A 15,682-nucleotide genomic window follows, 5' to 3' on the forward strand; every position below is an offset into this window, starting at 1 on the left:
ACCATTTGGAGTGATTTTGGGAGCCCAAGAAAATAAAGTCTGTCACTGTTTCTATTGTCTCCCCATCTATTTGTCATGAAGTGATGGGACCAGATGCCATGATCTTTGTTTTTTGAATGTTGCATCTTAAGCCAACTTTTTCACTCTTTTACCTTCATCAGGTCTCTAGTTCCTCTTTGCTTTTTGCCATGAGGGTGGTGTCATCTGCATATCTCAGGTTATTGATATTTCTGCTGGCAGTCTTGATTCTGGATTGTGCTTCATCCAGTCTGGCATTTCTCATGATGTACTCTGCATACAAGTTAAATAAGTAGGGTGACAATATATAGCGTTGATGTATTCCTTTCCAAATTTTGAGCTAGTTCATTGTTCCTTGTCTTGTTCTAACTGTTGCTTCTTGACCTGAATACAGGACGCAGGTAAGGTGGTCTGGTATTCCCATCTCTTTAAGAATTTTTCACAGTTTGTTGTGATCCACAGAGTCAAAGACTTTAATGTTGTCAATGAAATGGAAGTAGATGTTTTTCTGAAATTCCCTTGCTCTTTCTATGATCTGGTGGATGTTGACAATTTGATCTCTGGTTCCTGTGCAGTTTCTAAATCCTGCTTGTATATCTGAAAAGTTCTCAGTTCACATACTGTTGAAGCTTAGCTTGAAGGATTTTAAGCATTAACCTGCTAGCATGTGAAATGACTGTAACCATGTGATAGTTTGAACATTCTTTGGCATTGCCCTTCTTTGGGACTGAGTGCAACACTTTAATAGAATCCTCTTTTAGGATTTGAAATAGTCCGACTGGAATTCCATCACCTCCACTAGCTTTGTTTGTAGTGATGCTTCCTAAGGCCCACTTGACTTCACACTCCAAGATGTCTGGCTCTAGGTGAGTGATCACACCATTGTGATTATCTGGGTCATTAAGATCTTTTTTGTATAGTCCTTCTGTGTATTCTTGCCACCTCTTCTTAATATCTTCTGCTTCTGGTGTAGTAAGCCAAGCAGAGAGATGAAAACAAAGGTGAGCACATATAACACAAGCTGTCACTGACTTCAGTTCAGTTCAGTTCAGTCGCTCAGTTGTGTCCGACTCTTTGCGACCCCATGAATCACAGCACGCTAGGCCTCCCTGTCCATCACCAACTCCCGGAGTTTACTCAAACTCATGTCCATCGAGTCGGTGATGCCATCCAGTCATCTCATCCTCTGTCATCCCCTCCTCCTCCTGCCCCCAATCCCTCCAAGCATCAGGGTCTTTTCCAATGAGTCAACTCTTCACATCAGGTGGCCAAAGTATTGGAGTTTCAGCTTCAGCATCAGTCCTTCCAATGAACACCCAGGACTGATCTCCTTCAGGATGGACTGGTTGGATCTCCTTGCCATTCAAGGGACTCTCAAGAGTCTTCTCCAACACAACAGTTCAAAAGCATCAATTTTTCAGTGCTCAGCTTTCTTCACAGTCCAACTCTCATCCATACATGACTACTGGAAAAACCATATCTTGATCAGACGGACCTTTGCTGGCAAAGTAATGTCTCTGCTTTTTAATATGCTGTCTAGGTTGGTCATAACTTTCCTTCCAAGGAGTAAGCATCTTTTAATTTCATGGCTGCAATCACCATCTGCAGTGATTTTGGAGCCCAAAAAAATAAAGTCTGACACTGTTTCCACTGTCTCCCCATCTATTTCCCATAGGTGATGGGATCAGATGCCATGATCTTAGTTTTCTGAATGTTGAGCTTTAAGCCAACTTTTTCACTCTCCTCTTTCACTTTCATCAAGAGGCTTTTTAGTTCCTCTTCACTTTCTGCCATAAGGGTGGTGTCATCTGCATATCTGAGGTTATTGATATTTGTCCCAGCAATCTTGATTCCAGCTTGTGCTTCCTCCAGCCCAGCGTTTCTCATGATGTACTCTGCATATAAGTTAAATAAGCAGGGTGACAATATACAGCCTTGATGTACTCCTTTTCCTATTTGGAACCAGTCTGTTGTTCCACGTCCAGTTCTAACTGTTGCTTCCTTTCCTGCATACAGGTTTCTCAAGAGGTCAGGTGGTCTGGTATTCCCATCTCCTTCAGATTTTTCCACAGTTTATTGTGATCCACACAGTCGAAGGCTTTGGCATAGTCAATAAAGCAGAAATAGATGTTCTTCTGGAACTCTCTTGCTTTTTCGATGATCCAGTGGATATTGGCAATTTGATCTCTGTTTCCTCTGCCTTTTCTAAAACCAGCTTGAACATCTGGAAGTTCTCAGTTCACGTATTGCTGAAGCCTGGCTTGGAGAATTTTGAGCATTACTTTACTAGCGTGTGAGATGAGTGTAATTGTGTGGTAGTTTGAGCATTCTTTGGGATTGCCTTTCTTAGGGATTGGAATGAAAACTGACCTTTTCCAGTCCTGTGGCCACTGCTGAGTTTTACAAATTTGCTGGCATGTTGAGTGCAGCACTTTCACATCATCATCTTTTAGGATTTGAAATAGCTCAACTGGAATTTCATCACCTCCACTAGCTTTGTTCGTAGTGATGTTTTCTAAGGCCCACTTGACTTCACATTTCAGGATGTCTTGCTCTAGGTGAGTGATCACACCATCATGATTATCTGAGTCATGAAGTTCTTTTGTATAGTTCTTCTGTGTTTTCTTGCCACCTCTTCTTAATATCTTCTGCTTCTGTGAGGTCCATACCATTTCTGTCCTTGATTGTGCCCATCTTTGCATGAAATATTCCATGGGTATCTCTAATTTTCTTGAAGAGATCTCTAGTCTTTCCCATTCTGTTGTTTTCCTCTATTTCTTTGCATTGATCGCTGAGGAAGGCTTTCTTATCTCTCCTTGCTATTCTTTGGAACTCTGCATTCAAATGGGAATATCTTTCCTTTTCTCCCTTTCTTTTCGCTTCTCTTCTTTTCACAGCTATTTGTAAGGCCTCCTCAGACAACCATTTTGCCTTTTTGCATTTCTTTTCCATGGGGATGGTCTTGATCCCTGTCTCCTGTACAATGTCACGAACCTCCGTCCATAGTTCATCAGACTGTCTATCAGATTTAGTCCCTTAAATCTATTTCTCACTTCCACTGTATATTCCTAAGGGATTTTATTTAGGTTACACCTGAATGGTCTAGTGGTTATCCCTACTCTCTTCAGTTTAAGTCTGAATTTGGTGATAAGGAGTTCATGATCTGAGCCACTAAGAGTTAGGAGTGATTTTTTTCTGTTGATTAATTTATCTGGTTTTGACCTCATCAGGTCCTGGCTGCAGCCTGTGGGATCTTTGTTGCCGTGTGTGGGCTACTCTCTAGTTGTGGCCCGAGGGCTCTAGAGCGTGCAGGCTCAGTAGTCGTGGTGCTTAGTAGCTCCGTGGCACATGGGATCTAGAAGTGATTTATACTACAAGATACCAAATCTAATTCAGACAGTGTGAGACTTGAGCAAGAATAGACAAACAGACTTGGAATAGAGGAAAAAAACTTCAAAGCAATGAGAGTCTGGTATGGCAAAAACCCTTTAATTAAGTGTAGATATAAGAAAGATTCCAGAAATGAACTCACACATTTATAGTCCCTTGATTAATGAGAAAGATAATGCTGCAGTGCAGTGGGAAAGGATGATCTTTTCAATAAATGGTGCCGTGTTAATTGGATATTCATATAGAAAAAATGAAATGTTGACCCTTCTCTCATATATGTAGAAAAAAAAAACCAATGGTGCATGGAGCTAAATGTGGAAGGTGAAACAAGCTAAGGGACACATACACAGAATCATTAACTAAAAAGAAAAGTACTAGTTAACCAGACTGTGTTAAAAGTAAGAAATATAAAAAGTGAAAATGCCTGCCACAGAGTGAAAGATTTTTGCAGTGCATCGGTCCATCAGATCTCAAAGTGTCAGACACGACTGAGTGACTGAACTTACTGACTCAGGAGAGGTATAAAATAATTAAGAAACTCCTACAAAATAGTAGGAAAAAGCAAGTAACCTAATAGAAAAATGAGCAAAGGACTTTAACTAGTACTTGATAAAAGAGTATCTATAAGCAGCCAATAAACACATGAGGAGATGCTAAATCTTACTAGACACTAAGAATAGCAAACTGAACCGTCAATGACATACCACTACACATCCACCAGGATGGCTAACATTTTAGAACCCACACAATACCATGAGCCCAAAGAAAGCTAGCGCCAAGCAGCCTGGGGTGGAGGGGGTGGGGAGCTTCCATTCACTATTCTTCCCTGAGCCTCCACAGTCATTCTCCAAGCAGCGGTCAGATTATACTTTACAAAATGTTTGTCACTGTCTCAGTTCCTGCACAGGTTTCCCACTCTATGGAGGATGAATTCCAGACTTCATAAAGTCCTCCCCACATACTTCTCGGTCCTCATCTCTCTCTCCTCCTTCCTCATTTAGCCCCAGCTTTCCTGACCCTCTTAGGATTGATTCATGATTGGTGATTTCTTTTCTAGAAAGCACATCTTTTCATGGCTATTCCCTTTCTTTTAGGATTCAGATCTCAGAATGCTTCCTCTGAGAAGCATTTGCTTATTGTGAAATATAAAGTAGCTTTCTCCCACCAGTCCTGGTCATTGTTACCATAGCACCAGACTGACATATGTATTTGCTGTTGAATGTCTGGATCTTCTCTCTAGAACATAAGCTCTAAGCTATCTTTTTCATGGTTGTATCCCCAGGTCCAAGAACAATACCTGTCACATAGTATATGCTTAAACATATTACTTGCTTTTGGAAGGGTGATTGGAAACTCTCCTTATTCCCCTGGTTGATTTTGGCTTTATTACTTATTTATTTTTTCCAAGTGATACTCCTCAGCCAGCCAGTAGGATTTGATTTCAGTGAGGGGATATTACGAGGAAACCAGAGCTCAAGGTGGTCATTGGAAAAATGGAGAGGAGATATGCTTGTTCTAGAGAGAATTTTTAAGGAAAGAGAAAAGTATGTTTAGAGTGGATTTTGGAGACCTCTGCCGTCTAAGGTGCCATCTAACCCTACCTCCCTTCTCAGAAACCATCTGTAAAGTCTGCATGACTCATGAAGCACTTGTAGGTTTTGGGAGAAAGGAGGATTGTTCACCATGTGCTGGTATGGTGTTTGTATACATGGCAAGGTAGAGAGTCTCAGCATTATGAAAACAGGCTTTGACCCATGGCATGAAATATGGATGCTGAAAACCTGGAAGACTGATCGAAGATGCCAGATTCACATCTTCTCATAACGTGATAGAGAATTTCTTCCTTAGTGTGTGCAGCAAATCCAGGGAAGGATTCTGATCAGCTTCGCTTGGGTTATGTGCCCATCTCTTGAGTTAATCACTGTGTTGTGGGAAATGGATTTTGTAATTGATCAATCTGAATCATAGGCTGGACCCAGGGACTATGAGGTAGAATCTGTTAACAGAAGGCAGGACTCACAAAAGGTGCTGGGCAATCAAACAATAGGTTTCATAGTCTCCCAGAGTCCTCTTTCCTGGGTCAGAAGATCTAGCAACCAGAGTATTAATAGGACAGAGGACCAAGCAGTATCAATAGCCTTCTAAAATTCTTCAGAATTAACCTGAAGGCATAATTGCAACGTGGGGATGAATTTGCATGTTACATAGTTGTAGAGGATCAGGACAGAGAGGATGCTGAGCAGAGCTAGAAAGACCTGGGTTTGGATCTGTGACCTTGTGCGAGTTTTATATCTTGGGACCTGAGCCCTTTCAGTTGTGAAGGATTTTTGCATGGATGAAGAAATGTGAGTTATAAAAAAAGATTATGCAAATATAATGTAAGAAGTTTTTACCCTTGGTCCCCAATCACCTGGGCTTAGCCTTTCTGAGGCATAGCCTTTCAGTGTCTCTAGGATCATGGAACTGCAACTCCCAAGGTTAAGTTTAGATGCTAAGTGTAGATCTAGACAGAGAAAACTGGTTAGTTGGGAATCTTGGGATCCAGAGTGTAAAATAAAGGTGAGTTCCCTCATTGCTGCCAGGAAAGAGATGGGTTAGCAGAGCACTGAAACTACCAAAAGTCATGGTTGGGGCAGCTTCCCTAAACCCCAGGTTGCCTAGGATCTTCTAGGCAGGTAAGCAGTCAGGTAGGTAAGCAGGCAGGTAGTTCCTGCCCTGACATTGAAGAAACTTTGATAATGGTTCTTAAACCCTTTCTGTCCCCATTTCTTGTTTGTAGGACTTGGTTCTCTGGAGGTTTAAAGAGAACTATTGATTATATAGGATCTTATTTTATGATTACAGTGTTGCTATCACTTTTCAATAAGATTACAAATCTTCAAGAATAAAAATATAACCACCGTTCATTCAATAAAACTAAATTAGAAACAGCATGTGTAGACTGGAACCAGAATTCCAGGGTTAAGTGTCAGTTTACTGCTGAACACCTGTGTGACCAAAGCAAGTTACTTATTCTTTCTGTGCCTTAATTTTTTCCTCTATAAAATGGGGAGAATTATAATATCTAGTTTTCACAGGGTTATTTCAAGAGACAAAAGTTTTTTTTAATAGTATGTAGTAAGCCCTAGATGCATGCTATTAATAGCTATTAACAAGGCAGCACTTATGATATGACAGGTACTATGCTATATTTACATCATCTGAATTGTTGTTTACTTGCTGAATCGTGTCTGACTCTTTTTTATCCCGTTGTACTGTAGCCCAGCAGGCTCCTCTGTCCATGGGATTCTCCAGGCAAGAACACTGGAGTATTTTATAGATGACATATCTGAGAGGTGGAGCTCTCTGCCCAGGGTGATACAGACATCTAGAATACGGTGGATCAAAGGTTGGAATCCTGTTCATCTGTTGAGAGCTCCCGTTTTCAGTGACGTCTTCTGGTTACCTCCTGGCCTGTGGAGTCCCTGCCTTCAGTGCTGGGCACCCAGATGTTCCTTTCCAGAGCCAGGTGTCTGGAGCAGGTTGATCCTCCTGGAGTCTCCGGGTTTGATTTCAGTCTTAGCACAAGCCTGTGGTTTTTCCCAGAGCTAACTCACATAGTGGTTTCACAATACAGTGCTGAGTGCAGAGGTTGTGTTGATCCATTTTTTCTCCTCCTTGTCATTTAAGGTCAGGATTGGATACAGCTTGTGAAATATATATTGTTCACAGCCTTTTTCTGTTCACTGAACTTTCCAATTAGTGTCCACTTAAATGGATGCCAGGGAGAATTTCTTACAAGCCATGGTGTCATGTTGAATTGTGGTGATTATGAAGGCTACAGTGACAGGAAAGACATAAGATTTTTTTTCTCTCCTCATATAGCTTGATTAAAAACTGGCTGTGAAAAATAACCGTTAAGAATTCCCTGATAGAAAAGGACATTAAGCCTTTTTTTCTTTTCTGCCATGTTGTTAAAAGTCCTTCTAATTTAAATGTTCCATTTCCTTGAGTTTTGTTTTAAAGATTATAGTTGTATATAGCACCCTCAGGGTAATGTTTTATTGATTATCAAATGTCTCCAGTGCATTTCTGCTCTCTGTCTATTTAGGTAAAGAACAAAATAGTGTGGATTTTCTATCTTTCATTTCAAATGTCATTTGCTGTGAGCTATTTTCTTGTATTCAGTTGCTTTCTTTTCCTTTTGTTTATCTTATTTTGCATACACTTTCACTTTTTTACAGAATTGGTTATAATGTGGGATTATGCTGTGTTCTGAGGGTGAATTTGAACATTAGGAGTGATATTTTATTTTGTGACAGAAAGATTAGGGTATTTTTTACCTCTTTTATTCTCCTTCAAAAAAAAAAAAAGAAAAAAGAAATGCCCCAGTCAATGAATAATTTAAGTCCTTGAATTCTGAAGAACATATTTGAGTATTTCATGGTGCAGGCATCTTTATTTTATGTTTCCTTCCCCAAGGCAGGAGAGGTACCAGGTATTACAATATGAACTCAATCAGTCATGTCCTTTCCCCAGGCTCTGTGGTGATGAGAGTCTCACCTCTAAGAGGGTTTAATTCTTGGACAGGAAGGGAATTCAAGGAAGCCGCTGTCACCCTTATTTAATCTCCATTGTATTTTATGTAAGTCTAGGAGTTGGGACTTAAGCTTCTCTGGCACTAAAATCAAAAGGGTAGGTTTTCCTATTAAATACAGATGTCTCTGGAGTTCATTCAAGGATGGCTGGGTTGAGATCGGGTGGGGGGTGGGGTAGAACAGGCTCTCTGGGTAGTCCCCTTGCAACCCTGCTAATGGCTCAGTGGTAAGCATGAAGGGAATGGGATGTTTCTAACTGTACTTTGGTTATGTTTTTTGGCTCAGTTTTATCCAGATGTACTGTGGCACTTCTAGCTATTTCAGTTTTTTTAAAAAGAGCATGTGAATATTGAAGAAAAGTGATGATTTTGCATATCAACAATTTGGAGCATATTGGTAGCAGAGGATAATTTATGCTAAATTGTGTCTGCTCCCAAGTTTCAAGGCCATTCCAGGGTGTGGCAAGTCACAACCATAGCTAATTTGCCTTTTAGAAATGAATTGGGCTTCTTTGTAAGTTGGTTGTTTGAAATTCAGGAAGATCATAATCTATACAAAGCATTATTGAGAGCACTGACATAATTCCTAGGCTAGCCCACTAACATCTGTTGACCTTACAATGCAACTGTGTGATATAATTGTACTGATGAAACCAATACCCATTTGGGAATGTGTTTGGGGTTTCAGTTACCTCTACTGTGGCCCTGGTTTTCGTATCTAATATTTTTTCCTCCACCCCCACCACCTCCATCACTTTCAGCTTGCCACATAGAGACATGTACTTCTCCATCTCATGCCTCACAACTCCTTCATTTAGTCTTTCTCAGTTCTTTCACATGTTCAGTGTACCATCTTTCTATCAAGTCAAAGCCCTCATTTTTGCTAGCCTCTCTACTTAAAATTGCCCCCTTCACCCTCCTCTCGGCTGACTCCCCTTTGTCCTTCACCGTGGGCGTCACCTCGGCAAGCGTTCCTCCACTCACATTTCTGTTTGCCTTAAGCCTACGCATATTCAAACTGCCCAGGGTTTCTGAGAACATAGGGAGCCCAAAGAAGAGAAGATGGCCAGTGAAACTTCCGTACTCACATGGAAAGGTAAATGCTATTCCCACTGGCTCTCGCTGGTACGTGTCTCTGATGAGCACTGGCCCTGGAGGGATGTGAGAAGATGCTCTTCTACTCTGCTGACAATGGTGGTGAGATTCCTCCAGGGACTTGCATGTGTCTCTGAAGAGGATGACACCACCAGCGCCAGTGCTGAGCTCAGTCACAGCTGCCCTCTCCTCGGCTCCCAGGGTTTCAGATCTTAGTGCTTAGGATTTCAGTTCGCACGGATAGTTTCCTCCCAAAGAAACAGGAGGCCACACAAACACTGGGTCCTGATGATTCTGTCCTGCACCCCACAGATCCAGGCCACCCTTTCTCTTCTTTTCCAGAGATTCATATCTAACAGTTGAGCTATATGTTAGTTTCCCAGGGCTGCTATAATAAATGAGCACAAAAGGAGTGGCTTATAAAAGAGGAATGTTGCACAGTTGTGAAAGACAGAAGTCTGAAACCCTGTTAGGGCTCTGGAGAAGAATCCTTCCTTGCCATTGATAGCTTCTGGTTGTTGCTAGCAATCCTCAGCACTCCTTGGCTTATAGATGTTTTATTCATCTCTGTCTCCATCTACGCATTGCTTTCTGCCCTGTGTCCAAATTTCCTTCTTCTTATGAAGATGCTAGTCATCTGGATTTTAGGACATATCTTAATCCATGGTGACCTCATCTTAACTTGATTACGTCTGCAATAACCTTATTTTCACATAAGGTCACACTTGCAGGTTCTTAGTGGACATGAATCTGGGGGAACACTACTCAACTCAGTAAAAGCAGTTTTCTCTTAAATGTTCAAAATCCAGACAATCTTAGGACATCTCTTCCCTCACAAAATGGGGATAGCTTCCAACACTCCAAAGAAGGATACTGCTAATAGTTATTAGGTGACTCATTCTCATAAAAAAGATTCCCCAACAGAGCTGGGAGGTAGAAAAGTAACTAGAGTTAGGAGGTGTTCATTCTCTGTGTCTTTCAAGTATGGGGTTTTACTTATATGACCCTGAGAGGAGGTGTCTCCTTAAATTTTGGGTATCTGTCTCTCTTCTTGCCTCACCCAAGTTTCAGCCCTATGCCCAAGACAATACAAGGACTGTACCCTTGAACATGGTGGATGAGATGAGCAACATTCCTGGCATCTCTGTCAACAGAAAGAGAAAAAAGCATCTATAGTTTTCTTCTGTGGTACTGCACCCTGAGACATAATATAACAAAGGGTGGGATAGTTCCTCAGCACTGACTAAGATCTCTTTATCTCATTCATTCCTCATACATCTAAGCAAGTATTAATGTTGTTCCCATTCTATAGATGCAGAAACAAACAACTGCAGTCCTTTTCCATCTCATGACACTTTGACTGCCACAGTTCCTGCCACAGCAGATGTTCAACAAATGTTTGAACCAGAAAGCCTGGGATTTCTTTTTCTTGGGCATATTTTTCATTTTCTCCATCACAGTGTAACATAGGACTTCCTGAGTACACAGCAGGCAATGAGTTCTGTTGTAACTTCATCTATACACTCATAACCCAGAGTGACTTGTTGCTGAAACTCATGTACATATTCCCTCCTGATTTCTCGTTTCTGTCTTTTATGTCATCATAGATTTCTTTTAGGAGTTAAAGTTCACTTCAAAGTCAGAGTGAAGCCAAAACCTTTTCCAGGTGCAATGATGAGCCTTCAGAGATGTCGGTAATGAAGGCTGGCCGGTGGGGGGGGGGGTCTCCTGTGGAGGCGTGGCTCACTGCAGGGACAGGGGCGCTGGCAGCAGCAGTCTTGGGAGGTGCCCCTTGGCGTGAGCCCTTGGAAGGCCTGGATTGTTTTGAAGAGATCATTTGTTAGTCAGAATGGTTAGTTTGTGTACTTGTCCTCTCAGGCTGCTATGACAAAATACCATTGACTGGATGACTTAAATAGCAAGAAATGCCCTTTCTTCTAGTCTGGAAGCTGGGAAGTCCAAGGTCAAAGTGCGGGTCAGTTCAGTTTCTGGTGAGAGCTCTCTTCTTGGCTTCTTTCCACGTCCTCCTATGGCCTTTCCTGGGTGCCCGCGCAGAGAGAGAACAAGCTATCTCTTCTTATAAGGACACTAACACTGTTGCGCCAGGTCCCCACCTTTAAAATCTTCTTTAACTTCAGTTACTTCTTTACTTCAAATGCAGCAACACTGGGGAATAGAGCTTTCACATGTGAGTTTTGGAGGCAATGCAAACATTGGGTCTGTAGTACAATGTGTCAGGCACTGTGACAGATAATGCCATGCGGAGATGAATTAGACATCACCCTGTCCTTAAGAAGCTTAGGGCCCAGTGCAGCAGCTGGAAGAAAGAAGAAACAACTATTAGCGTTACCTGTGGAGCTTCTCCCAAACTAACTCTAGGAACCCTTAAATTTCTCACTATACAATTTGATAACCCCCAAAAAGTACTTCATTTTCTCAGCCCCAAATGATCCTAGTGCCCAAACCATAAAATATGCTGTTTTGCAAAACTCCCTCCTTGCCCAGTAATTGAGCTGTGCCTAAGGGTTGTGTAACAACTTCAAATTGTGCTGTTTCCCTAATAAAAATAAAGAGAGATTTTAGAGCATCCTCCCTCTGAAATCCCTCTGCATTAATTAGACTTAATTGTGTAAAGCACTTTGATGATTAATTTTAAAAAACTAATAAATTATTAATGTTATAATAAATAATATTAAATATATTCCAATGAGGACTCACATTTATAAAGTATTCATTTTTTAAATACCATCTCTATAACTTATTACAGAATCTAATGAAAAAAAAATTGCTACTTACAAGAAACTCGACCCTTGGATCGTGGTTAATTGTAGTGTATATCCCTAGTTCACTTTTGCTGCAAAAGGACTGGTAAGTATATTATATTGAACAAATCACAGAGAGAAAGAGAGAAAGTAGAACTTATTTCACATGTTGGAGAATCTTTCTTTTCAGATCTGGGAAGAGTTGGTGGCGGGGACAGTCTTCTTTGGTTACCACTTAGCTTCTGAAAATCACAAACTATTCCTTAGACTGTAAGTTTTCTACAGCACATTGCATCAGTAGTTAGCATACTGCCTGGCCCAGAAGAGATGAGTAACAAATAGGTGTTGAATGAACAAATAAACAGATTGCAGATCTACTACCTAACCCTCTTATTTCTCTATCCTGATATTTCTCCAGTGTTGGTGGCTATGAAATTGGCTGCTCTCCCACTAAGGAAAAGTAGGAGGCTTCAGAAAAGTACCGTAAATATAATTCCTTTTATCATATGGGAAGATCTAAAATGTGTGTTAATAAATACATAATATGCATACTATAACTTAGATTGAAAACTAAATTTCTTCATGTAGAGTTAATCTTTTATTACACTGTAGACTGCTCATGTGTTCACAGTAAAGTTCTAGAATGCTACCCTAGCATGCCTTCCCACAAAAATAACTTTCCCCCTAACTACTGGGCAGAAATGAAACTTTCTGGCAGAAAACAGTACACAAAAGAAAAGCAAGACTTTTTTCTTTGTGGGGAAGGGGAGGGCATAGAGGATAACTGGTTTAGATATTAGTATAGTACAACTTGTGAAGAATAAACAACTTTATTTCCTTCCAAAATGTGCTTTCATTACTTGGCAAATTCAACATATATTTAATCAGATCATTAAATATTTCTTATAAGGTGTTCAAAAGATAATAATGTCCTTAAGGAATTTGCCTCAGGCAGTGAGCATTTGCAGGCAAACACATGTAGTTGCATCATACTTTTTAACAATGGGATAGAATTTTCCTTCTCCCACCCCCAAGACTAGAAATATTTTAAGTAAGGCCAGAAGATGGACTTTCCTTTAGACATAACACCTACTAATGAGAAGACAGGCCAGAAACTAGAAAGGCAAAATTGTTTTGCCAATCAGTGCTGTTTCAATTTCAACTTAAGTTGTTTGATACATAAAGTGCCTCTGTTACTGCAGGTGATTGATGGGGGTTGTTCTTCAAGTGCTAAACTGTAAAACTATTTTATATAGCTGAAAGATATGGTAATTTTTTCCCACTGATTTGGGGAAAAGAAAGTAGTTTAAAAAAATAAACTCTGAACTTGCAGAGTTATTTCTGTGGAAATGAAGAAAACAACTTAGGATATTAAGTATTAAAAAATTCACGCCCCGAATCTCAAAGCAATTGTAAAAATGTATTCGTATTCCTAGGTGGTGCATTTTTCTTTCTTTCTCCTTTTTTTCCTCTCTATAATGAGATGCACTGTGTTTATTTGGGTTAAGTAAGACTCTCCACTTTCAAATGTATGCTGGAAGGAAGCTCATCTTCTATGTTAATGTTAAAAAAGCAAGCAAAAGCAATTCTGTATTTTGAGAAAGCTCTCGGCACCACTGTGACTGGTTTAAAGAAGAAGAGGAGGATGAAGGCAATGATTTGACTGGGGGTTGCCCTAGCTTGCTGGGGAAGCTTACACAACCATTATTACTTCTTTGTCAAACATCCTGTTTGTTGTTCCCTGACCTTCTGCTCATTCCCAGAGTGGAATGCAGAACTCGGGAAAGCACTTGAACTATCTCAGTATCTAGTATCATGTACCTTGGTTGGCAAGGAGATCAAATAGGTCAGATCTAAAGGAAACAACCCTGAGTACTCATTGGAAGGACTGATGCTGAAGCTGAAGCTCCAATACTTTGGCCACCTGATGTGAAGAGCTGACTCATTGGAAAAGACCCTGATGCTGGGAAAGATTGAGGGCAGGAGGAAAAGGAGGCAACAGAGGACAAGACGGTGGATGGCATCGTTGACTCAATGGACATGTGTTCGAGCAAACTTTGGGAGACAGTGAAGGACAGGGAGACCTGGCATGCTGCAGTCCGTAGGATCACAAAGAGTTGGGTGTGACTTAGGGACGGAACAGCAGCAAAGCCTTATAAGAGCTCTACCCTTAAAGGTTAACTTTAGAGGAAACACTGAAGGGTTTGCAGTGTTGAAATCTCCTGTGACCACGCAAACATTTCAGGAACACTTTATATGTCTTTCTTTTTTTGATCCTGGACCCTGGGTAGAGTCAAAACAACAAAGGTTTTCTCTCACTTCTTATTAGCATGTATTGAGTGTCTGTAATGAACAAGGTGTAGTGTGATATGTTAGGAACTGAGATTACTAAGACTGATCTCTAATCTTCCAAGGAAGGGAGGGGCAGAAAATCATCTGTGATGTGTGTAAAGCAGGAATAAGACCCTAGGGAGAGTTGGGGCTTGAGAAAATGAAGGATGCTTGCCAAACCCTTCAAATTCATTTGTTCACCAATATTGTGCTGGCCAAACCAACCAGTCAGTGACATGATTTTTGATCCCATTTGCAACCTTTGACAGAGGGGCATGGGCTGAATGGTCAAGCAGCCAACTTCAATAAAATGTGGTGTGTGTTACAGTAAATGTAAGCATAATAAGATGAACTGCTGGGGAAGCAGGGAAGACACAACGGTTAGTTCTTCCTGGGAATATTGCCTGTGATCTCAGAATGACACACAAACTTTGTTTCTGTTTTGAAACTAGTATTTATTGTGGCTGATAGTGTTTTCACTAGGCACACGTTGTCACACTTGATTAAAAGGAGGTTATTTGAGTGGTGGGAAGAAAGCCTGGGTAAAAGGTGGGCATTTTCAAGGTGTGGAGAGTGACAGTCTTGGAGGCATGTTGCCAAAGTCTTTAATGTCATTTGAGATAGCTGTTGGTCACTCAACAGTCTCGGGAGGTTATGTGGGGACAGAGACTGAGAAATGTAATATGTAGTCAGAGAAACCATGTATCCAGTAAAAAGTTAAATTGCTATTAAAGATAAGCAGTGGTCTCGCCCGTGTCCCGAAAATGATATTGGGGAAATCAGGATTTCACTGAAGTTCAAACATTTGTAGAAAAGAGTAAGGGTATAAAGAAATTTTAGCATTTTATAAATAAAAGACCAAAAAGTACAATTATATAATCCCAAATTATAAGAATTTGTGTTCGCTATCCACTTTATTGTAAAGCTTCCTAATATTCCCAGGAGTTTTCCCTAAATATCTCTGAGGGTCCCCAGGAGTATAAAGATGTTCATGAACCATTTCTTACTGTCTCTCATGATTTTCCTACTAGGGAAGCAGAAACTGATGCTCTCCTTGAGGATGAACACCATGACGACCACTCATTCTGGTCCTCCATCGCTACCATTAGTGGATCCAGACATCTACCATTGACAGCTCTGTATTCATTCCTTCCATGTATACCAGTTAATTTATTCCAGAAGCAATAGCTTCACAGGTGGTAAAGTCTCTTTCGGTTCAGAGCCTCTCTGTCTGCCATGGCCCATGAAATACATTCGTATTACCAAAATTAATTGTGCTAATAGTAATTGAGTTTTCAGTGGTATATGTGGGGGGAACTAGTACTCTCACCTCACTCATAACTTTGATAGACAAACATACTCATGCTTCCAAACTCCTCCTGTCTTCTATGTTGAGTTCCCTGCCAGGCTTCCTGTTGCTTTTAGTTAGAATCTGCAGGTGGTGCAGTGGTAAAGAATCTGCCTTCCAGTGCAAGAGATGGGAGTTTGATCCCTGATTGGGAAGATCCCC

The 15,682-nt window shown here is 40.7% G+C and overlaps 1 long non-coding RNA gene across 1 annotated transcript in view; it reads left to right on the plus strand.

Annotated features, from left to right (window-relative positions):
- Positions 1-15,440, plus strand: part of LOC139038070 (uncharacterized) — a 124,884-nt gene extending 109,444 nt beyond the window's left edge. Inside the window, exons 3-4 of the long non-coding RNA XR_011491000.1 lie at positions 11,847-11,947; positions 15,204-15,440. This is a non-coding gene — a long non-coding RNA (uncharacterized lncRNA). The remainder of the gene's footprint in view (positions 1-11,846; positions 11,948-15,203) is intronic.
- Positions 15,441-15,682: the final 242 nt, after the last annotated feature.

Source organism: Odocoileus virginianus, chromosome 13 (assembly GCF_023699985.2).
Source record: "Odocoileus virginianus isolate 20LAN1187 ecotype Illinois chromosome 13, Ovbor_1.2, whole genome shotgun sequence".
Lineage (NCBI taxonomy): Eukaryota > Metazoa > Chordata > Mammalia > Artiodactyla > Cervidae > Odocoileus > Odocoileus virginianus.